Here is a 25,740-nt window from a genome sequence, read left to right on the forward strand (position 1 = left end):
TTTAAAATTTTATTCAATATTCTTTTATTCCTTTTGTCTTCTCTTTAGGTATAAATTCAGCCTGATATAAAATATACTACTAGAAATTAAGAAAATGATTACATTCTGGAATACCATATAAATAATGAATATATGATAGTTCACTTAAACCCCCATATATATAGCACCAGCCAACTGCTGTACACCTCCAAATGAACACAAATACAAACATACATGCACATATCCACATATATGTATACATATACATATATGTGTATACCTAAATATATGCATGCATACACACATATATAAAATCTTAGATAACATTCATTCTACATCATAACCAGGCTTGAAAATTACACTAATTATTGCCAAGTCACTCCCTTTTGAGGAATATTCTTGGTTGGAACCTACATGCTATTCCTACATCCCTGAAACACAATAACGCATTAGCATGGCTCGATGGCATTAATTTCTCCAATTAAAAATTGTCATTATGGTGAGAAACATCTTCAAACTTCAAATAGATTCCAAGCATACGTTGAAAGATAGAACAGTGTGGGATGATTGTCTACTATTGAAAGTGTATCTTGTGGTGAGAAAGTATTCATTATCTTTTAAGCATGGAATCCTTGGTAGATTCATGAAGTCATCAACCTAAAAGGAGTAAGAAAAGAAGTAAAAGAACTAGAAGAGGAACAATTGTGAATTGGTTCCTTGAAGGCAAGTGAAATGAACGGGGATCAATGCCATCTCAAATACAGGAATAGGACAATGAAGCTTTCCTTCCAACATAGTGCTTTCTGTATACTTTTTTTCTTTTCTCAGTTTCTCAACTGAAAGAAAGCAAACTCAGAAAATTACTTTCTTTGAAGGAAACAGAAGTATTTCTTGAAAAATACTATTCTTGAGGGGGAGGAGCCAAGATAGTGGAGTAGAAAGACAGACCTGTAGAAGCTCCTCCCCCAAAACCCATAAAATACCTGCAAAAAATGACTCTAAACAAATTCTAGAGCAGCAGAAGCTACAAAATGACAGAGTGAAGTCGATGTCCAGCCCAAGACAGCCTGGAAGGCCAACAGGAAAGGTCTATCTCACTGGGTGAGGAGCAGAGCATAGCTCAGCATGGGCCATGCAGCATGGCAGGGACAGGACCAGGAATAGGCTTCAGGGAGCCACCAGCCACAGCAGTTCCCAGATTGCTCAACCCACAAACACAAAAGAAAGCTTCAAACGTCAGCGAAAAAGCTCCTTCACCCAGGAGAAGAGAATGCAGTCTGGACCACCTGCAGTAGCCACTGCAGCAGCAGTGTTCATTTTTGGAGCCCTCCACCTAAAGCTCCTGGGGGAATTGAGCACCTGATCTGAATCTCAGCCCTGACTGCGACCCTGGGGTGAGGCAGAGCCCTGGCATGGTGGAGCTGGAGGCAGTTGTGGAGAGGGAATTCTACTCATAGATTCTGGGCAGAAAAGTTTTTGGTTGCTCCAAGTCCAGTGTGCAGGACAGGATAGTAGTAAACTCCTCTCCCTTGATTGTGCCACCTTGGAGGAATTGAGAATTTACAAGTCTCCAGAGTATACCCTCCTCTTGACAAAGGACTCAAAAGTCAAGTAACTGGCTGGGAAAATGCCTCCAAAAGGGGAGGGGGGGATAAGACTATAGAAGGTTACTTCCTTGGTGAACAGGCATTTTTTTCCATCCTTTCTGATGAAGAAGAGCAATGCATAGCACCAGAAGAATTCAAGGCTTCTGCATCCAAAACCTCCCAAATAAATATGAAATGTTCTTAGGCCATGGAAGAGCTCAAAAAGGATTTTGAAAATCAAGTAAGAGAGATGGGGAAAAATAGTGAAGAGAAATGAGAGGGATGCAAGAAAATCATGAAAAGCGAGTCATCTGCTTGCTAAAGGAGACCCAAAAAATGCTGAAGAAAATAACACCTTGAAAAATAGGCTAACTCAATTGGCAAAAGAGGTCCAAAAAGCCAATGAAGAGAAACATGCTTTAAAAAGTAGGATTAGCCAAATGGAAAAAGAGGTTCAAAAGCTCACTAAAGAAAATAGTTCTTTAAAAATTAGAAAGGAGCAGATGGAAGCTAATGGCTTTATGAGAAACCAAGAAATAACAAAACAAAACCAAAAGAATGAAAAAATAGATGATGTGAAGTATCTCACTGGAAAAACAACTGACCTGGAAAACAGATCCAGGAGAGACAATTTTAAAATTACGGGACTACCTGAAAGTCATGATCAAAAAAGAGCCTAGACATCATCTTTCATGAAATAATCAAGGAAAACTGCCCTGATATTCTATAACCTGACAGCAAAATAAGTATTGAAAGAATCCACCAATCACTTCTTGAAAGAGATCCAAAAAGAAAACCTCCTAAGAATATTGTAGCCAAATTCCAGAGTTCCCAGGTAAAGGAGAAAATATTGCAAGCAGCTAGTGGAAACAATCTGAATAACAAAACATCTAGCAGCTTCTACATTAAGGGACTGAAGGGCTTGGGATATGGTATTCCAGAAATCAAAGAAACTAGGATTAAAACCAAGAATCACTTGCCCAACAAAACTGAGTATAATACTTCAGGGGAAACAATGGTCATTCAATGAAATAGAGGACTTTCAAGTATTCTTGATGAAAACACCAGAACTGAATAGAAAATCTGACTTTCAAATGCAAGGATCAAGAGAAGTATGAAAAGGTAAACAGGAAAGAGAAATATATGAGACTTTCTAAAGCTGAACTATTTACATCCCTACATGGAAAGATAATATTTGTAACTCTTGAGACTTTTCTCAGTATTTGGCTAGTTGGAGGGATTATACACACACACACACACACACACACACACACATACACATACACGGAGCACAGGGTGAGTTGAATAAGAAGGGATGATATAAAAAAATAAAATTAAGGGGTAAGAGAGGAATATATTGGGAGGAGAAAGGGAGAAATGGAGTGGGGCAAATTATGAGGCAAAAAGCTTTATCAGTGGAGGAGAAAACAGAGGAGGTGGGAGGGAAAAAGTGAAGCTTACTCTCATGACATTTGGCTTACGGAGGGAATAACATGCACACTCAATTTGGTATGAAAATCTAACACTACAGGAAAATAGGAGAGAAGGGGACAAGTGAGGTGGGGGGAATGATATAAGGGAGGGCAAATGGGAGGAGGGAGTAAGCAGAAGTAAACACTTTTGGGGAGGGACAAGATCAAAAGAGAGAATAGAAGAAATGGGGGGCAGGACAGGATGGAGGGAAATATAGTTAGTCTTACACAACATGACTTATTATGGGAGATTTTTGCAAAACTACAAAGATATAGCCTATATTGAATTGTTTGCCTTCCCAGTGGGGATGGGTGGGGAGGGAGAATGAGAGAGAAGTTGGAATTCAAAGAATTAGGAATGAACGTTGAGAACTGTTTTTGCATGCAGCTGGGAAATAAGAAATACAGTTAATGGGGTATAGAAATCTATCTTGCCCTACAAGAAAAGAGAGAAGATGGGGATAAGGGATGGGAGTAGTGTGATAGAAGGGAGGGCATATGGAGTGAAGGGGTAATCAGAATGCAAGGCGTTATGGATTAGGGGGAGGGGAGAGATGGGGAGAAAGTTTGGCACTCAAAATTTTGTGGAAATGAATGTTGAAAACTAAAAACAAATAAATATAATGAAACAAAAGCAAACTAAAAAAATAAAATATTATTCTTGGTAGTATTTTTGTTGAGTATGGTAACTTGTGGGTCATTTTAGACTTGAAAATATGAATATCATTCAAAATTTTGAATTTCATAAGTACTTCTTTCCCTAAAGCATATGGTTATTGGTGTTCGACAGTATTTTTCAGATAGAGTTGTATTTTTTCTGGTGAATTCAGTCTTGAATTGGGTGCTGAATAAGGAGTAGAATTAAACATAAATAGTCTCATATGCCTTTCTTACCAGGTAACACTGTAACCCAATTACTACAGTCACTACCATGGCTTTTGTACCTTCTCAGTAAATGTAGCAGACTATTGAAACAATTCTACACTGAACAATCATGTTCTAAAGAGTTATTGATAATGACATTACATAAACAAAGAATGTAGTAGGACTTTTAATAAAAGTAATGTGCAGATGATACACTTCCCTGCCATCTTTGCAGCAGTATCCATTTAAATTTGAAATGCTACTTGTGTAATGACACCTGGAAAGATTATTTAAAAGACAGATTTTTCTGGAGATTATCTTCTCATTAGAATTTTGTCTACTTTCTAAAAGGACCTAGTCAAAGGGTCTCAGTCCTCAGTAGAAAGCTAATTCTAATAAAGTTGTAGGCAAAAGTGGAGATTCACCATCCAGATAGATAAGTTGCTTCTTCCTCATTCATATAACTTTTCATGTAAGTTGGCTGACTGTAGTCTTCATCTAAAGGTGTGACAGGGGCTGTAAACCATAAATACAAAGAGTTCAAAAATGGGTACACACAAAGCATTTTAAGGGACAATGAAAATGTCAGACAATTTTCTAAGGCCCCAGGTTTCTGATGTGTTGCCAATCAGATCAATCAGTGGACAAGTTTCTAGCTGTCAACTCCTTACACTGAGGCAGACACAGATTCTTATAACCCTTATCCACCCACAAAAGAATGTTTCATCTACTCAAGTGCATAATAAAAGAATTGAAAATCCCCAAAGTAAAAATGGCCCCAAACCTAAAACTCTGTATTGTCATATATTTGTAAATCAGATATTTCCACCATTGCATGAACATTAATTCAGTACATATGTATAAAATGTCAACTCTACCCACAGGGGTGCTAAATAAGCAAAGATGAAGAAGGTATAGCCTTTATCCTCCAATAGCTAACATTCTACTGTTGTAATATTATAAGTTTCTCTGAAAAACAAACAAAAGTCTCCTCAATCTGTGTTATAGCTTCACAGAATTATTCAGTGTAGAGGCACCAAGTCCCTATGAAAAAAGGAAGAGGGAAATGGGAGCTCTGCTGTGAGTAGGTTTAGTGATTGGGAATTTGGTGATGGAATGGAAAGATGTAGGAAAAGACTGTAGCAACAACTCTTATGGGAATGGGAAGGAAAGGTTCTACTGGTGTAGAATGAAGGTGGCCAAGGAATATTCCATTGAATGGATTGGTCCTGTTGAATATCCCTAAATCTGAGGTATAGCGAGGTATTAATTTACAAGAGAGATTTCTCAAAGTATGGCATTCTGAAAAGTTTTCTAGATTAGTTTACTACGGATAAGAAGATTTCACTGACATGGTTGAATCTCAACATTCCATCAATGTGACGAAATCAAATATTAAAAAAAAGTGAAAAAAAAATTACTACCACTGTCACTAGAGGTTCCTTTGCTACTTTGTGCTATTTTGCACATGGGACCCTCCCTTGAACAAGAAGTAAAAACTGTTCCATATAAATCCTCATTATAAAATATGAAAAGCACAAATATACAATTTTAGAAAAACCACCGAAAAACTCGCCACACTGGTAAGACCCTTAGAAAAAGAATCCTTTTGATTGTGGGAAAGTCAGTCTATCTCTTCTCAAGAAAAGTTTCCCTTTTAGAACCTTTCATTAAGCCCATCGTTGGGGGCATTTTTGATAAATTAAAGTGAAAAATATTAATTTGTGGATTACAACAAAATGAATTGGGGTTTTTAGAAATTCAAAGAAGTTGAAAATGGAATGATAGCCCATGATATATTGTTTGCTGTCCAAAAAACCACCAAACATTAAATGTGCTTGTTTTTAATATCAAGTACAATTGTCATATGATGGAATGAGTTTTTTTTAAAGAAATAGAATAGCAATAGTGTTTTAGAGTGGTAAATATTGTCAAAAAAGGAACATCTGATCTCACCTCATTTTTGCAGTGAGAAAACTGAACTCACCCCCAAAATGATGTGATTAACTCAGTCCAGTGGTGAATAAGGGCCCATCACTAATTTCTAGAAAGGAGAATGACAATATTTAATATGTTGTAACCGATTAATATAAAGAAAGAGAACCGTTGTTTCAGACCTTTAAAAATGGAATAGCAGGGATGTTCTATACTCTTGTCCCCTTTACAGCAGCATTCACTCAATTCTTCTTTATTGTACTATAGTCATAGCTAATTATAATGAATAAGGTAAAGTAAAAGCTCACCATACATGATGATCACCTGAATATTCTTGAGCAATAATTTGCTTACTTGTTATTACCTGATCTGGTAGGTTAACCCTGTTGATGGAGGAAACCTCAGGTTTACCTACCAGGATAAAGATTTCAAATGGGAACTGCCAAATCATTTAGAGCACTAAGGAAGGTCAAAGTATTCTGTAAAACAATAGGTTTCTAAAGACTTTCTGAGTGGATGAATTACTGCATTATGACAGTTCCTCCTCAGATGCAGAGCTATGTCTTTGCCAAAAGAGAAACAAAACCAATAGAAACTAATTGCTAATCTATTGTGGATAAAAAGTCAAGAGAAGCAAAGCCAAGAGAGTCAGAGCAGTCTTGAAAATCATTCTCTATGGAAATGGAAGGTTCAAAACAGGAGCTGCAACAGAGTTGGGTTTAGTCACTGTTTAGATAAAGGATAGTGCAGCAGCTAGTCTCACTTCAGCTATTAGAATGATCACTATTGATAAGGGAATAGAGTAGCCTTTAGATGCTTCAGTGAATGCATACTTGTTGATAAATATCCCTAAGTTGAAAATTCATTGTGATTAGGTATGATTCATTTACATGGGGAGTTCCTGGCAATTTCTGACAGTGTCATCTTGAAAAATTCCTCTAGGTTTTGTGAATATTTTTAATAGTTTCCCTGAATTTTAGTTGAAATCTCAAATTACTTCAATGACTATATATTATCAATTCTAAAACTATGAAAAGTTAAAAAAAACCTCTCTTTAGCCCTCAGTGTTTTCCTTAATCACTGGAATATTCCCATCTTTGGTCTCAGTAGAATTCAAAGATAATACATTACAATGTAATCGCAATTTTTTTAAAAAAAATATGAATAGGCCATAATGTTATCAGGAAAAAGGATTATTTTTGTAACTATTCTTTTTCACTTCAGGAAGGGACTTTGGAAAGGAATCAATTTGATTGCGGGGGAATAGACTATGTCACTCCAAAAAATTATTTGCAATCTTTGAATCTATATATTTTTAGTTTTGTTTTTAAAATTTATTTTCTTTCGAACTTGAGAAATAAAAAAAGAATTTCTATAAAAGGTGAAATAGAAAAACAGAGGATTACACATGAAATTGTAGATGTATAAGTTAGGATTCCTTTCATATATATAACAAAGTTATCATGTAACTTTCTTTTTTCCCCTTCAGTCCCCCACCCAAAGCCTAGAGATGGCTACCATTAGACACAAATATGTACACATCTATATGTCAGTTTTTACCCTGAATGCAAACAGCATCTTCTTCCATAAGATCCTTGTGGTCAGTTTGAGTATTTATAATAGAATGACTGGGTCACTCAGAGTTGTTCTTAAACCAATATTGCTGTTACTGAACATAATGTTCTCTTGGATCTGCTCATTTTATTCTTCCTTATTTCATGCAGGTCTCTCCATGCTTTTCCAAAATCACTGAGCTCATCATTTCTTATAACAGAGTAATATTCCATTATGTACATATACCACATTTCGTTTAGCCATTCCCCAAATGATGGGCATTGCTACAATTTTCCAGTTCTTTGCCACCACAAAGAGAGCTGCTATAAATATTCTCAGTTCTTTTCCTAGATCATCTTGGGAAACAGACCTAATAGTGACATTTCTGGGTCAAAGGGTATAGACAGTTTAATAACTTCTTGGACATAATTCCAAATCCCTCCAAAAATGGTTGGATCAGTTCACAGATCCACCAGCAACAAATTAGGTCCCAATTTTTCCACATTCCCTCTGAAACAAATATGGACATACTTTTAATCAACTCACCAGGCTCATTCACATGGTAGATCCCAAACTTTCCCTTATTTGGAGATTATTTCTATTATTGTTCTCCCTGAATTAGACAGGAAAACATTGGAAAGTAAATGCAATTTAAAAATTTTTCGATATACCATAATGCTATTTCTAATAAGACCTCTTTGGTCTCTTCATGAAGGTCCCTCACAAAGGAATCTAGTTGATTGTAGTAGAGTTGGTCTATATCACTAAAATATTTTAAATTTCTGAACCTGAGTAATATATTCAACTTCCCTCTTTAGTCATTCCTTAGTTTTGAAATATTAGTATGATTACTGAAACATCTAATTTCCAAAGAAGTCAACAAGGAGAGAGCTGATGAAGTACTTATTGTAAAAGAAAGCATGAGAACCAAAATAAGCATTATTTCTACTATCAGGTCTCGACACTGTCACAGTTGTGAAATCTTAAAAAAAAAAATTTTTTTTTTACATAGAATGGGAAGAGGGAAGAAGGGAGGTAAGGAAAAAAAGGCCTCCATACTGAATACCCCATTGCACTCATGAGAAAAATGAAGCCCCTAATAGCTGTATGGTTCACTCACAGACACCCATGGATTAGAAATATTATGCCTCTGGGTCAGTAAGTATATGAAAGATTCCTGCTTCCACTATGTATGAATGCTGCTTGACATTTATCATTACATTTTGGGTATAAGACCCCAAAATTGCATTGGTAGTATTTTCTCCCCTGAAAGGTCTTTACATCAGTGCAAGCTTATTTCCCATCTTAAACCATATCCTTTTTTGTTCTGATAAAGCAGTCTTGGGATTATTCATTCTACTTGTTTCTCTGCTGACCAAATCTAACTTTTGTTGGAATCTGCAGGTTCAGAACCCTTTTTCCACTCCCACAGACCATCCCTGCAAAATGATCATTCAGATGGGGCCAAATGGCATTGATTTATTTCTCCCTGCCCCCAAATGGTCATTATGGTGAGAAAGAACTTCAAATTTCATATAGATATGATGCATCTTTTGAGTGATTTGACTAGGCAACACAATTCTTTACTCTTTAAAAGACTATCCTGTGTTTAAATCATATACATGAGTCTCCAATCATCCTGATGAATATCTAGTCACTGGATTCAGATGGCTCTGGAGGAGAAGTGAGGCTTGTGACCTTGCACAGCCCTCCCTCATTCAAAACAAAGTCAAGTGCAAGTCATGTCATCATTTCTCTGATGGCATGGTCTTCTTTGGCAATGAAGGATGAACACAACAATGAGTCTGTCAAGGAAGGAAATTCATGAAAACTAGAGAAGGGACAATTCAAAAATGGTTCCTTAAGTACAAATGAATTGATCTAAATAAATTCTCCCTTATAGAAAAAGAAAACTGAATCTCTCTTTCAAGCATAAGTTTGCAAAGATAAACTTGCTTCTTTTCATCTCATTTTTTCACCTGAAATAGCAAACTTAGAAAGAAGTGTATTTTCTTTGAAGGAATTCAGAAATGTTTCTTAAGCATGGGCATATAGTTATTATATTTTGATCACAATTGTGTGGCGGTTGTCTGCTTATGTACAGGTAGCTAGGTGGCCTGTGGATAGAGTGCTACAACTGGAGTCAAGAGTAATTTAATGACTTTCCCAGAGCCAAATAGTATGTGTCAGGTGACTCAAGAGGTGGATTCTGTCCACTCTTCAGACTTCCTCTCTTTAATCAAGTCCACTTCAGTGTTTTAAATGAAGCAACATTGTGAAAAGATTATAGGTAGTCTGAGACAGGGGTGGAAGTGGCATAGTTTTTTTTTTTTCAGAACTGAATAATGGAAGCATCCTTAGAGAAATAGCTTATTAAAGTACATCAATAGAAGGCTTCATGTACAAAAATATGTATAGCAGCTCTTTTATGGTGGCAAATCATTGGAAATTGAGGGTATGATCATCAGTTGGGGAATGGTTTTACAAGTTGAGGTATATGAATGTAACAGAATACTATTGTTCCATAAGAAATGGTGAGAAGGTGGATTTCAGAAAAACCTAGAAAGACTTATACGAACTGATTCTGAGTGAAGTGAGCTGAACCAGGAGAACGTTGTACACAGTAACAGCAACATTATGTGATGAGCAACTTTGACAAACTTAGATTGTCTCAGCAATGAAATGATCTAAGATAATCCCAAAAGACTAAAGATGAAAGATGTTATCCACATCCAGAAAAAGAGTCTGAACACAGATCAAAGCACATTATTTTCTCTCTTTTTGTTTTTTTTCTTGTGACTTTTCCCCTTGATTCTGATTTTTCTTTATGACATGCCTAGTGTAGAAATATTTTTAATATAATTGTTCATGTATAGCTTATATCAGATTACATGCCATATTGATGAGGGGGAAGGAGAAGGGAGGTAGGAACTTAGAACTCAAAATCTTATAATAGTGAATACTGAAAACTAAAAATAAATAAATTTTTAAAAATACGTTAAAATAGCAGGCCTCAGAATCTCCAAAATCTAGGTTCAAGAACTGACTCTGAAACACACTAGCTTTGTGACATCAGTCAAGTCATTTATCCTCTCTTTGGTCCAGGACATTTTCTAAGATGGACAGAGAGAAGTCAGTTGCTAAATGTTCAATGAAATTACTGTTTTGGATTCTCTAAAAATACTACAATCTTAGACATTTTTGAATTGGAAAGGGCCATAGATATGATGTAGCTGGACTGGAAAGCACTTTTATTAAGGCCTCACAGGTTTTGTACTTTTGTTTTGATGCCTTTAGATATTCCTATGTTCCTGGGGGAGTTTTAAAATATTCATCCCCCTCTTTTTCTTGTTCTACCATGCCCACACTCTCAGGTGTACACACACACACACACACACACACACACACACACACACACACACACACACACACACGCTCCCTAGGTTCAGGTATCAGCAGACTTATTCTTTTCCTAAACAAGACAGATCAATATATTTAAAAAACAAAACAAAACAAAACAAAACCACCTTATTAAGGAATTAAGAACAAAGATAAGTAAAACAAAAGAATGACTAGAAGCCTAAAAAGCAGAACTCAGATCTATTTGGCACTTTATGCTTGCCTTCCTCACTCCACTTTTACAAGGTAGGCCATGTAATTATTATCCAGTTTTCCATGGGAACATAATGTGGCTCAAAGAGGTCAGAACTAGTTCTTGGTTCTAGCTTTTCTATTGCTGTTAGGGTTCTCCCCACTCCAACATAGAGCTAGAAACTGTCAAGATTAGAAAGACAGAGACCTTAACTTTCTCTTTCTGAGGATCCTACTCATAAATTCTTCTCTGGGAAGTTTATTCCTCCCATTTATTTCTTCCTTCCCTTCAGTTTCTGAAGGAGGAACACTGGGTCACCATTGGCTCAGCAAAAACCCACTGGACTGTCATTTAGGGAGGAAGGGAACCATAAGGTTAAGAAAGCTCATCTTCACTCCTCCCTGGGGGCACATGAACATTTGGTCCCCTATGACAGATAGGGAGACACCTTCATTTTTCTCTAGATGATTCTCTGAAAACAACAAGAGAAACAGACCAACCAGAGGGGGGGAAATGTCCATATCTTTACATCAAACAGTTTATCTTATAAATAAGGAAAACTCAGGCCTAGAAATACTGAGTGGCTTGTCCATTGGTCACCTAGGGAGCTAGTGAAAGAATTTGACATAGAACTCAAGTTCCCTTCCCCTGAATCCAGCATTCTTTCAGGTAGATGGATTAGGGGAAGAAGTTCTGTAGAGCACAGTATGGCCTCTTTTGATATGGTAGAGGAGCCCCGACCTCACATTATGGGATTTATCAGTGGTGCCAAAGACTTATCTATTTGCATCCAAAATTCTGCCTGCCATGAGAAGATCTAAAATTCCCACCAGCTAAGTCATTTTTCTGTATCTGATATTGCAGATAGAGGATTGTCTTTGCAGACAGAAAGACCTCCATTCAATTCTTGCCTTTAACACATACTAACTCTGTAGCCTTGGATAAATCACTAACTTTTCAGTGTCCAAGGCAACTCTTTAAGAGAGGGGTTCTGAACTTTTTGATGTGCCAAAGACCCCTTTGGAAATCTGGTGAAGTCTGTGGACCTCTTCTCCAAAAAAATAGTTTTAACTCATAATATAAAATATAAAAGATTATGGAGAACACAATACCATGATCAAAATTTTTTTTAAAAATTGACAGATCCTATGTTAGGAACCCTTGCACTAAAGATATATATTTAGTAAAGGAGTTGCTGATCTCTATTGGTACAAGCATATTTCCTGTCATGAGTTTCCTGAACCAACGTATCAACTGTCTTGTTCTGATACCTCCCCACCCAATTTTCTCTCTCCCCTCCAAAGCTATTCTGTTACCTGAGAAAGATAAGATTAGCAGGATCATTTTGAGTGAAATATAATTTGATGAACCCCTTAACATTTGTACAGTCATAGATTTAGAGATGAAAGGGGTCGTGAAGGTTATTAAATCCAACTCTCACATTTGACAACTGAGGAAAATAAAGCCTAGAGCGGTAAAGTGGTTGAAGGTCACAGTGGTTATAAGCAGTTGAGGGAGGACTGGAACCTAGGTCTTCTGGTGACCAATCCGGCACCCTTTACACTGCTCCCTGTTGCATTTCAATTAAGGGAACAGGATGATCAAGGACAGGGATATTCTATTGGCATTGGAGGCCCTGAGTGCAGATGAGCTATGGATGACCCTGGTCAGATAGAAAGTAGCACAATGCCAGAATGTTGTGGAGGATAAAGGAGTACCAAAGAAAATTGAAACTTGCTTCAAGATTTGACCTAGGGCTGGCCTAAAGAGCAAAGAGGAAAGAGAATCATTTCAGCAAGTGGGAATATGGCCGATAAGAACATGTCAAAAATATCCAGTTTGGTTAAATTGTGCTGTATGTACAATTCTATACTCTGGATGCTGTCCCCAAACAATAGTAAATGAAACATTTATATTATCATGGTTATCTACAAATAGATGAATAAAATCCATTGTGAATTAAACCATCTGTCATCTCTGAACTTGACTGTGTCTTCCTCCAAATCCTGGCTCTGTCCTGAAGTACAGATGTCATCTAGGGCAAGACACTCCACATCGTGGGTCTCACTTTCCTCATCTATAAAAGGAATATGACCTCTAAGTACATTCTAGCTCTGAAGGTGTGATACTGAAGCGAACCAACTAAGGATAAGGCAAATGAAATTCTAAAATACACTTGCCTTCAAAGCCCAGCATTATGCATTACCTTCAATCGCACTTTTATCAAGATTTTTTCAATGGATACCTTGTACAGTACGATAGCATCTTTCTATTTCCTTTTGGTCTCCTTGAACCTTTGCTTCACCTTCTTTATTGTTGCTTATATGTTTTTCAAGGAAGTTAGTCTTGGCTAGAACATTTCAGCTCCCCCTCTTTGTCACAAGCACCCACCTATGTTTTACAGTGTTGATTAAGTCAAGTTAATTTTCCTCTTCCCACACCATTATCCAACGCTAAGAGTGTTGTGCCACAATGGCAAAAGAATACGTGACCACCTAGAAATGGTTGAATTTCAACTCATGTTGACTGTGATCCAATGCTCAAATGAACTTGATCTAAATATGGCAAAGTAGGCTAATGGAGAACATTACAAGATCATAGACTTAGACGTAGGCTAGCATAGTTTCATTAAGAGCCCTGGTTTTAAAGGGCTCTGATGAAACTGAGACAAGCTGTGAGGGTACCAACTCTTGTAAAAACTACCAGTCTTAGGAGCAAGTCAGGGTGGAATGTGGTTAAATTCTGTCCAAGAGGCTTGGAGAAAAGCCTTCTTAGGATTTTCAGGCAGATATTTGTTGAGGGAATTAGGATAAAAGTAGGATTGGGTCTGGTGTAAAAAAAAAAAACTCCTCTCAAGAAAACAAGAAGCAGACAGGTAAACAAAGGAATGAGGTAGGAAGCTCTGCACCATCGATGTAGCTTTAGCTCAACTTTGATTTCTGTACGTTTCTATCTGTGTTTTGCTTTTGTCCTTAGTATACAGTCTGTAGATTGGGGGAAGGAGGGATAATTGAAAAAGCAGAGTGAGACTCTCCCAGGCTGTAATGGTTTGTTTTTTTTAAAGGTAATTTCAAAGAGTTTGGTTTTTATTGTGAGTTTATACTTTTGGAAGTGGAATCAAAGAAGGGATTTTTCTCTCAGTGAAAAGGCCCACTACATTAAGTGAGCCTACTTAAGTTAAGTACCTTGGGTACTAGGATTTTTTGGTTATTGCAAAGTGGAATAGCTGTACTTTGCTTGTGTCTCTGTGGTTTTTGTGAGCAATCCTATCTGGCTGGCATGAAAGTATGTTGACACAAGAAGTGTGTGGAAACCTGATTCCCAACTCCAAGCCTGTTGGGAAGATGATTAGGATATATTATATGGTGTTCAAAAGATGTTTACTATATCTACATATATGTATAAATGGATTTGAGGTATATATATGTGTATACACATATATGTATTTACACGTGGGTAACATACACATCCTTGTATTTATAAAAACTGTTAGTTGCAAATCAATCCTGAATATCCTTCTCTGAGAAATTTGATACAGAATTTTCCCCCATTCAAATATTCCTATTCGAAACCAAGATACATTGATTTTGTTTGTGTGAAACCTTTTCAATTTCATGTAACCAAACTTATCTATTTCTTGGAGGGGGTAATTGTTTCTCTCTCTTATGTTCTTAAGATTACACTTGCTACGATAATTTATGCAATAACAATAAAAATGGGAAGACAGACAACTTTGAAAAACTAAAGAACTCTCACCAAAGCAACGTGGAAGACTAATGATGAGACACATTACCTACCTCCTGAGAGATGATAGACTCACGGTACAGACAAACATTTCTTTTTGGCCTTAGCAAATGTGAGAATATTTTTTCTTCTACTATGAATGTTACAACGTTTTGTTTTACTTTTTCAATGGGGAAGTATTGAAAGGTAAAGAAGATGGATTTTTTTAAGTGAAAAAATATAATGAACACATATTCCACTCATAACTGTGAAAGAGATATGATCTGATTCTCTTCTGATATTTATGGTGTTTTTAATAATCATGTCCCATATCCATTTTTAATTTATTATGAAATATTAAGCAAAATATTAGTCTATGCCTGATTTCTGCCAGATTGTTTTCCAGTTTTTCCAGAAGATTTTTTTTTAATTAAATAGGAAGTTATTTTCTAATTCTGTTTTGGGATTGAATTCCATTGTTTCTGATTCTCCCTTGTCTAGTTTCTTGAGGATGTTTTTGTTCTTAATGTGGGTATGTTGACAATTTCCTTAATGTTGAACCACATTTGCTGCTAACATGGTCATAATGAATAATTTCTTAAATGAATTGTTATGATCTGTTTGACAGATCTTTTGTTTTTCAAAATAAATATTCATTATTGATATTGGTCTAGAGGTCTCTTTCTTTACTTTATCCTTTCCTGGTTTAGTATTATGACTAGATTTGTCTTGTTGAAAGTTTTCTTTCACAATTTTAAGAACAATTTGTGTAGTACTGGTAGTACATATTTTTCCAGTTGGATAGAATTCTCCTGTGACTACATCAGGATGCCGAGTTTTCCTCCTCTCCCTTTCCCTTCCCTTCCACATACTGGCCATTACTTTACAGTTAATTCTAGTTCCATTTCTGAGATTGGATTATTGAATACTTCTACTTCACCTTCTTTTAGTTTGGGCATTTAATATTTTTTTGGAAAGTATTCCTTGATTTGTTTGAGGTTCTCCATTTTCTTAACATATGAATTTCTGATTGTTCTTTTTATTTCTTCTGGTTGGCTGTGACTTCACCTTGTTTATGTGATATTTTGTTGATATGATATTCTGTCCTCCTCTTAACCAGATTGGCTAAAGTTTTATCTATTGTGTTAGTATATTCAAAAAGTCTGTTTTCAGTTTTGTTTCTCATTTCTGTAGCATATTTTAGTTCCTAATTTATCCATTTCACCTTAAATTTTTAGCATTTCCTCTTGGTCCTCTAAGTGATCATTTATGTAGGGTTACTTTATACCCTGTAACTTTGCAGCAATTATCGATTTTTTTCAATTAATTTTTATTGACTCTCTAGGGATCACTAAGTAAACCATCATACTGTCTGAAGCAGTTGCCTTTTCCACTGCACTCTCCTTTCCTCTGAGGTTTCAGGAATGTTCCTCCTAACTTTGGGTCCTGCTTTAGTCACTTAACCCTCACCTGAGGGCTTAGGTGAGCATTAACATCTCCTTCTATCACCTGCTTCTCTGCCTGGGACCTGTGATTTTCCCTCCCATTGCTTTTACTGGTGTCTCTTCTAATTGATCCACAGTCCCTAAAAGGTAAAACTTGGGTCTCCTTCACCTGTAGTCTTTCTTGGCAATATGGCTGCTTTATCATACTAGTTAACAATATGGTAATTAGATGATATCTCTTTTCAAGACACAGTGTTCGTTCTTGCATCAAGTCCATCTAAAAATCTCAAGGTCATGATTCCTAAGTGGTTGGCCTTCCTAGAGGCTTTGGATCGTTCACTGGCAAATGTGTTTTAATGCCTCACAAATTTCCAAGAACTGCCTCAAGCCACCCAGAAAGAAAACCCATTCTTTCCTTCATCAAAGGTCGCAGTCTTACTTAACTTTAGTTAGAATTCATTTCATCACCTTTCCCAGAAGTCAGCTGATCTTGGAGGCTATTTGTTGCCATGAGCAATATTGAAGTTATTGGGGACCAAGATGGTGGAGTAAGGAGGAAACTCCGTGTAGTCTTCCCAAATTCCCCTTGAAACAACTTGAAAACTGCCTCAGAAATGATCTCAGAGCAGTGAAGCAGCTTACTAACACAGCAAGAAAGGTCTGTCTCAGTGGGGTAGAAGGAAAGCAGCAGGAACAACCAGGCTCAGCAGGGGGCCTGCATCAAGGATCAAGGCCTGGAGCAATCCATCATGAAGGTCCCACCCTCCTTTAAGCCAGCAGGCCTGAGGAAAGCCAGTAGTTGGAGCAGCAGAGCAAGGCTCCACCCCAGCATCCTCAACCCTAAAGCAGGTCATCAGCTAGTTTCACTCCCAGTACTGACCTGTGGTGAAGCCCAGCTCCTGGGAGCCTATAGCAGAGAATTTCTGTTTCCATAGCAACCCAGCAGCAGGGCCCTGGCCCTGGAACAAACATGAAGACACTGTGTGTCCATAGCAAGCCAGAATGAAGGCCACACACCAAGAACAGGCCAGCAGAGAAATCCCACACTCTGAGGAGGCCAAAAAGGAGCCCCTGTCCTCTAGTACAAGCCAGAAGCAAGCCTACCCTCCAGTGTAAGCATCAGTTAGCTCCTGAAGCCCAATGAAATTCAGCAATAAGACTCTGAGCCTCAACACAAAAGGCTTGGGACAGTGTAGGACCCAATTCTCCCATAGAAACACCAAGTCGCAAAACAGGCAGAAAAAGTAGCCACTTAATACAGTGACAGTGAGGATCAAGGCATGAACTTAGAACAGGACAAAACATCAAAATGACTACAAAGAAAAGATTATTTGGTCTCAAGCCCAAAAAGAACTTTTGGAAGAACTTCAAAAGCACTTTAAAAGATAAATTAGAGAAGTACACGAAAAGTTGGTAAAAGGAAATTAGAGAAATATAAGAGAATTCTGAAAAAATGTCAACAGCCCAGCCTGGGAAAAGCACATACAAAGATTCACCAAAGAAAATAACTACCGAAAAAATAGAATTGCCCAAATTTTTGGAAAAGCAAATACAAAATCTAACTGAAGAAAATAATTCTTTATAAATTAAAATTGATCAAGTGGAAGCTAATGATTTTATAAGACATCAATATACGACATAAAATAAAAATAGAGCAACAAATACACACACGCGCACACACACACGTACATTTCTATGATTTCAGAGCATTTAGGAGTGGGCTGCTATGGAAGTTTCGGCTAAGGGCCAGTTTTGCAGTATTTTCTATCAGTTTTAAATGCTAATTGTATAATGCCTTATTTTTTAGTTTTTCAGCATTATTTATTATTATTTGTAAGTAATATCTTCTTTCAGATAGTTTTGCTTGGGTTTTTTTGGCATGAGATATTTGCTTACTGAAGTGAGTTATTTTAAAGTTGTTTTGGAGGGGTAATGGTTGGAGATTTCAGCTGGGTTTGCTGCCTGTATCTTGCCATCCTGACTCTGCCTCCTGGTTTGTTTGTTGTTTAATTTATGCATTTTCAATCACCTCAAAGGACTGTGAAAACAATTCCGTAGAAACATTGTGGATCACATGCTATATATGCCTTTCCCCCATCACAGCAGCGTCCATTCATTTTTAAACATTCTGATCATTTTAAGACTTCAGAAACTTAAAACAAAAACAAAACAATGAACAATCTCTTGAATTATGTCTCTTGGAAATAATCTTCTATTTAACCTCGAAAATATGGGCCTAAACAACTAGAGTTTAAAAGTAAACTGGCACTGCTATGATGGAGGAAGCGGCATGTATGATCCACAACATTTCTGCTTCCTGAAAGACCTGTTCAACTTCTTTATTGACTAATTAGAAGGCCGTTGCTGTTATCAGTCAATCCATAGAAAGTAATTGAGTACAGAATTGTTTCCAGAGTCCTCTGAGTTGACTGAAAATGAACAAATAAAAAAACACTGGGGGACAGAGTCAAGACAGCCATGAATATTAACTGTGAATGAGTTCCACAAAACAAAAGTGGATAGCAGAATGAACTAGAAGCCAGAATCCAACAATATGTTGTTTACAAGAGACTCACTTGATGCAAAAACACACTCATGGATTTAAAAAAAAAGGACTGGAGCAGAATCTGCTATCCTTCAGCTGAAGTAAAAATAGCAGAGGTAGCAATCATGATCTCAGACAAAGAAAAAGCAAAAGTAGACCTAATTAAAAGAGATAAGCAGGAAACTATATTTTGCTGAAAGGGACCTTAGACAATGAAGTAGCATCCAAAAATTTTACAGTAATTTTCTCTGGTTATTTGTCTGATAATTTCTCAATTAATTTCTCAGATATATAGGGAACTTATTCAAATTTATTAAAGTTGAAGCCGTTCCCCAAATGACAAGTGATCAAAGGATATACCAAGCAGTTTTCAGAAGACAACATTAAAGCTATCTATAGTCATATAATACTCCAAATAATTGCTAATTAGAGAAATTCACATTATAATTCTGAGGTACCACCTCACACCTATCAGAAATGACAAATGGTGGAAAACCAGGTACAGTAATTTGGTTGTTGTGGTTGTTCATCATTTGTTCTCGAAGAGTACCAATGATATAGTGCAGGTGATGTCTTCATGTGCCCACAAACTGTTATTGAAGAACTGTGCTTTAGGAAAATGACTGAGGAAGACCTGTTGCAGACAGACTAGCCAGTAGAGCACTGCAATAGTCCCCGCAAAGTGACATGATGTCCTACACAAGAATGTCAACAATATCAGAGGACAGAAAAGAGCATATTCAAGAATGGTGCAAAGGGGAAATTCAAAGACATTGGCAACAGCATGGATCTGAGAGGTAAGAGATCACGAGAAGTCAAGGACAACACCTAGACTGTGTGTCTGGGGGAATAGGAGCATAGTGTTGCCCCTGAGAGCAACAGAACTGATAGAACAGAGCAGTGTTAAGGGAATAATGAGTGCAGTTTTGGACAAGTTGAGTTGAAGATGCCCTCAGGATATGTCAGATGAAAGACTGTAAGTAGATCTGCAAGTCATTATCACAGAGAGACTTGAATCCACGGTAGCTGAAAGCTCACTAAGCAAAATGGTACACAAGGAGAAGAAGACTCAAAACAGTTCCCTGCGCACTGTCGGACACTCAAGGTAGGCTGATGTGGCTTAAATGATGAATCAGTAAAGGAGACTGAGAAGGGAGTGGTCAGATATATAGAAGCATAACCAGGAGGGAATAGAAAATTTAGAGAAAAAAGACTATCAAAGAGAAGATGGAGATCAACAATGTTAAAGTCTGCTGGAGAAAAGTCAAAAAGGATGAGGACTGAGGGAAAATTTGGATTTTTTGGATTTGGATTTGGCAATGAAGAGGTCACTGATGTCTTCAGAGAGCAGTTTCAGTTGAAGGATAAGGTTAAGTTGGATGCAGAGAGTTAAGAAAGTGAGAAGAGAAATGGGGACATCTATTGTAGATGACCTCAAGGAGTAGAGCTAAAAAAGGCAGGAGAGAGAAAGGACTACTTAGAAGGGGTGAAAGGATCAAGTGAGATTTTTTATGGATGGGGGAGACATGCACATGTCTGTAGGCATAGAGAAGTTGAAGATAAGCGAGAGAAGAGGCATGATAGAGGATAAAGCTGGAGGAGATGGGATGGACTGAAATCATTTCTGCAGGTAGAGAGAGATTTGCTTTCTCAAGAATAGGCACATTCTGCATGTGAGAGACAAGTGAAGATGGAGTTAAGGAAAGAAGGCATTTGAGTGTTATTGGATGAGGAGGAAGGAGAGGAGGGAGCTCTCAGTGAACAGCTTCCTATTTTTTCAGTAAAATAAGAGGCAACAGCTGTGTAGGTGGAGGAAATGCCACAGGATGGTTGGAGTGGGATGAAAAGGTTTGGAGGAGGGGCTATCTTAAGTAGTAAGTGAATGAATTTAAAAAGTGCAAAACTATTGCCAGTGGTAGTGAAGGTCTAGTTGAGATGTAGTATAACACCATAGACTGGGAAATATGACTGATCCAGTGAGAACAACTGAGTAATTTTTCTCCAACTTTATACAACACAATATGTGTAGAAAACAAGGCTCAGGCTTGGCAGGCGTCAATCAGACACGATACAACAAAGGGACAGAGGACTTAACAACATGGCACGGTAGAGTTGAACTGGCTCACCAAGGGCTCAAGACAGAGAAAGGAGAGGAGTGGCTAGTGAAGGACTGGATGGCCTCAGACAACTCTGAGGGGCAGAGGGATGAGAGGTCACACTGTGGATGAAAAGCAAGGTTTGGTATTGGAAGGCAAAGGAGAGGAGGAAAATCTATTGACTGTGACCAGTCTATTATGAGGGAACAGTGCAGGCTGCAGATCAGGCAATCAATCATCACTAAGTAAGTCCGTTTAAAATCTACATTTAGAGAGAGCAAACTGCGGAGGAACCCTACCCGGGGGTCTGACAGACCTGGAAGGACTAGCAGAGGCGGTGACAGAGGGCAGTGCAAACAAGAAAAGGCGGCATCTGAGGGATGGCGGTGGATGGCACGAGGCTAAGCCAGACCTCGAGTTCCGTCTCTACCCACGGTCCTCCCTCAGCTTTGAAAATGAAAAATAGGCTTCTTTTGTTGCTCTGAAAATAAGTAACTCAGTGTCTCGAATTGTTCTTAGTCCCAAAGTCCAAAGCCTTGGTCCTGACTCTGTGTGTCCTCAGGCCCATCACCCTCCAAGTTGTCCCCACGTGCCCCTACTGGGGGCTGTCACGCTCCCCCACCCCCTAAGCCATGCCCCCATCCCTTCCTAACCCCCCAAGCGATTTCAGGTTCAGGGGCCCGGAGGAGAGAGGTGCCTCCCAGAGGCAGCCGCCTGGATGTCCTTCCTCACTGAGGCTGACGGGGACCCTCGGGCTGCCCCTGAGCTGCCCCTTGGGTTGCGGGTTCAGAGGACCCTGCTGGGCCCGCTGGCCTGTCCCCTTCTCCTCCTGTCCCGGTCTGCCTGGGCCCCGCTGCTAGGGACCGAAAGCCTATCTCCCAGAGTGGGGAGGGGAAGCGTTGGGGCCTCGGGGGTTGGTGGGAGGGCAGCAAGGCCACCTGGAGGAGGAGGAAGAGCCCCTCCCACACCTGCTGCTGCTGCCCAAGCACCTCGTGCCCAACGTGCCGGCAGCATTCTCGCGGCTTGAGGCACGTGTGGCCTGGACTTGGTGCTGAAGGCTAAGAACTGCACCCGCAGGCGCGAGGAGCTGCGCTGGCCAGAGGCCCCCTTCAGCCCTTCTGGCCTGAGGCCTTTTCTGGGGTGCAGATGCGTCTCCCCTTTCCCAACCCTCCCAAACTTCTCCAGGCTCTTTCCCCCAGCGGGCCTGCAGGTGCTGTGCGCCCACCTGGAGCTTCCTCAGTCACACCTGGAGCCCCTGGAGACTCAGCACCTGGTTGGTCCTGCCCGGGGTTGCAGCCACTTTAACTCCCCTTCCCCCCAGTAGGAAAATCTTGGCAATTGCAGGATGTTCAGGAAGGTCCATGACCCCATGCCCTGTCCTAGGGTCATTGAATGAACTCTGTTTTTTGCCCTCATGTGACCTTTTAGACCCAGGCTGGGACCTCTGCAAAGGAGGCTCCCCCCCACCCCCAACCTTCCCCTCAGGGACTGGTAACAAACTGCCCCATTTTGGTTCTTTATGTCCAACGTATCAAGGCTCCATATGTTCTGGGGTGAGGCTGAACACATTTTCCTCTTCTTTAAAAAAAAAATATCATAATTTTAAAAACTCTTATCTTTTAATAGGTTAAAAAGCAGTTAGATGGAAAAAGAACTACAAAACCTAACTGGAGAAAATAATTCCTTAAAAGGAACAACTGGACAGATGGAAAAGGAGATTCAAAAGTTAACTGAAAACAATCTATTAATAAATATAATTGGGCAAGCAGAACATAATGACAGTATGAAACATCCAAAATCAGTCAAACAGATTGTAAAGAATGAAAAAACTAGAAGAAAATGTAAAGTACCTAATTGGAAAAACAACTAACCTGATCCAGGAGAGAAAAATCTAAGAATTATTGGTCTACCAGAAAGCCAGGATGAAAACAAGAGCCTGGACAATATATTGCAAGGAAATCATAAAGGAAAACATCCCTGAGGTCCTAGATTCATAGGGCAAAATAGTCATTGAAAGAATCCACTGATCACCTCCTGACAAAGATCCCAAATGGCAAAAGCTGTGGAATATTTTTGCCAAATTACAGAACTATCAAGGAGACAATACTGCAAGCAGCACCAAAGAAACAATTCAAAAATATTTACAGCAGCACTCTTTGTGGTGGCCAAAAACTAGAAATCAAGGGGATGCCCATCAATTGGGGAATGCCTGAATAAATTGTGATATATGAATGTAATGGAATAATACTATTGTGCTATAAGAAATGATGAAAAGAAGGAAATGTAGAACATGACGTCTAGGTTGTGAGCTTGGCTAACTAGGAGGAACTGGTGCCCTTAGCCACGAATAAGGGGACTCAGGATTAAGGTTGTTTTTAGGAGAGGAAGGCTTGTCACTTCAGTTCTAGAAATACAGAGCTAAGTAAGTCTGTGCTCTTAGTTCAAAATTAGTGAAATCAGAACTTACCTAAAATTCTAGAAAAATTTCTGCAAGAGCAGTTGAGAAAAATATCTCTGTCCCAATCTAAGACATCTAATCCACCACAGGTCCTTTCCCAGCACTCCCCAGTGGAGAACTGGGCCCACTTCTGTTAACAAGGAGACCATGAAAAACATCAGCTTTGTGATGTAACACCTGGCATCTGCAGTTGGGAATGTTTTTCTTTGAAGAAATCATTATATGAGGTGACACCCGTCTGAGTTGTCCAGCTTCAAGGTGGTGACTGTTTTCTTACCACCACTTTGTTTTTTTGTGGGAATTTTATTTCAGAATTGATGTTTTTCTCAATTGTTTTCAGTTTCTTGCAGTGACAGTCATTGTACATTTGGAAAGAAATGAGAAGTCACCATATCTAGACTGGGACCAAGGCACAATCTGTCTTCCCAGTGAACATGGGTTTCAAAAAACTTCTCAGATGGTTTCTGAGAAAATGAGATTTTACATGAGATCTGTGTTTCATAGGAACACATAAGACGTTTGGTGCCAACAATTATGGACCAGTGAGGGGAAAACATCACAATTTACTACTGTCTGCTTCTACATACCCATAGTACATCTATTGGCACAGAAGACATGACCCTGGAAGAATGCTCAGGTAGAAGATCAACAGGGAGGAAAAAGAATCAGTGGCCCTAATTAAAATTTTGGTTCTGTTTTCCTCTTGAGGATAAATGACCTAAAAGGGTTAATTATTTTAGCAAGATGTTAGGAAAACAAAACAAAACAACCCAAAACACAGGAAATTATTCAGGATTTATTTCCATGATGTGGGAAATTCAGAGGGTGGAGGAAGAAATTGAGAGGGTCAAATCATCCTGGGAATTATAGGAGAAATAGAAGCAATTCTCTTACTAAGAGTTTGACTCAGATGTCCCTGAACATTGAAAATTTCAAAGAAACAAATCAAAAGACAAAGAGAAATAGACATCAGAATGTGAATGGAAAAAGATATGACAGAAGGGAAAGTTTAATGTTAGAAATACCTTTCCCCAATTCAAAGATGAACATTAAGAAAAAGATGAGGAGAACAGGTCAGTAATTCAGTGTTCAATGTTGTTATAGTCCTCATTCTAAAGACTGACAAATGAGAGTGTTCAAGAAGACTGAGTATACCTCAGGTATTGCATGTTTGATATTGATGCGCCTCTCTGTTTGCTGCTTTGAGTTTAGGATTCTTCATGCCTGTTGTTCCACTTTAAGCTCTTCAGCACTCTCCTTTCTCCTTATGCTCAGCGCGTAGTACAATGTCTGGTGAGGAACCTATGGCCTGGAGATCAAATTTGTCCTCCTAGAGTCACATGTGTGGCCTTTCGACTGAGTCCAAATAAATCCTTTGATTATGGGGATTTGTTCTCTGAAGTTTGGATTTAGTCAGAAGGCTAGACTTAAGGACCTAGAAAGCTACAGGTAGCCACGAGGCTGAAAGTTCCCAGCCACTGGACTGGACCATAGTAGATGTTCAAGAAGTGTCCAGGGACTATCTCCACCAGAATGGTAAACTTTTCCTTTTCTCTGTGAGAGAGCATAGGTGTATGAACAACTCCAAATTTGGGGAATATAGTTCATGGAAACAGTAACACAAAATAAAACAAAGCCACCACATGTCAAAACTCATTAATTCACATTGATTTTCTCAAACTTTGAAACATGTCATGAAGCCTGACCTATCCAGCAGTTATACTCAAATGAAGAAAGAACATAGTCCTTTACCAAAGTGGTGTTCTGAGTGAAATGCAGTCATGTTTGGAAAATCTGGGAAGCAGTGATATACATTATGTGCCCTAAGGTGAGTTTCTGAACTTCCCTGAGCTTCTGGATAATATTGGATAAAGGGAGAGTTGCACTAGAGGTATTCTGAGGACTTTTCTAGTCCTAAATATCTCAGTAGAAAACAACTTGCTAACCCTGAAATATTTGTGTGTTCCTCACAGCGTGCTGCTCATGGGCAATCACATGATGACAGGCTTTGCAAAGTCAAACAATGTTTGCCAACTTTGTCCAGGTTGTTTGAGGAAGCAGTTGGCTTGGCTGAAAGCAGATGGTTAGACTTGATGAGTGAGTGAGTGAGTGGAGCAGTAGAGAGATTTTGGGGACAGGTAGGCCACTTATCAGACTATTGTCATAGTCCATGGTGGATGGGATGAAGGCCTCTATTGGGTTGTTACTCTGGTAGGGGAGAAAAATGAGAGGACGAATAGCCTGGATGTGTGGGTGGTAAAAGTTGTCAACCTTTGGTGGCCTGTGAAGGATATGGTGTAGAAAGGAGATGTGACGGAAGACCTCTGGGTTGCTAACTTGGGTGACTGGGACTAGGTGGTGTCCTCAGCCTTGATTGGGAGTCAGGATTAAGATTGAGTGTAAGGGGGGAAGGCTCATCAGTTCAGTTCTAGAAATACTTAGCTGAACAAGTTTCTTCTCTTAGTAGAAAATGAGTGAAATCAGCACTTAC

The 25,740-nt window shown here is 38.7% G+C and overlaps 1 protein-coding gene across 1 annotated transcript in view; it reads right to left on the bottom strand.

The window, feature by feature from the left end:
- Positions 1 to 24,502, bottom strand: part of LOC140506815 (claudin-34-like) — a 43,067-nt gene extending 18,565 nt beyond the window's left edge. Inside the window, exon 1 of the mRNA XM_072614402.1 lies at positions 23,259 to 24,502. The gene's annotated coding sequence lies outside the window, so the exon portion shown is untranslated. The remainder of the gene's footprint in view (positions 1 to 23,258) is intronic.
- Between the last annotated feature and the right edge of the window lie 1,238 nt (positions 24,503 to 25,740).

Source organism: Notamacropus eugenii, chromosome 5 (genome assembly GCF_028372415.1).
Source record: "Notamacropus eugenii isolate mMacEug1 chromosome 5, mMacEug1.pri_v2, whole genome shotgun sequence".
NCBI classification, from domain to species: Eukaryota; Metazoa; Chordata; class Mammalia; order Diprotodontia; family Macropodidae; genus Notamacropus; species Notamacropus eugenii.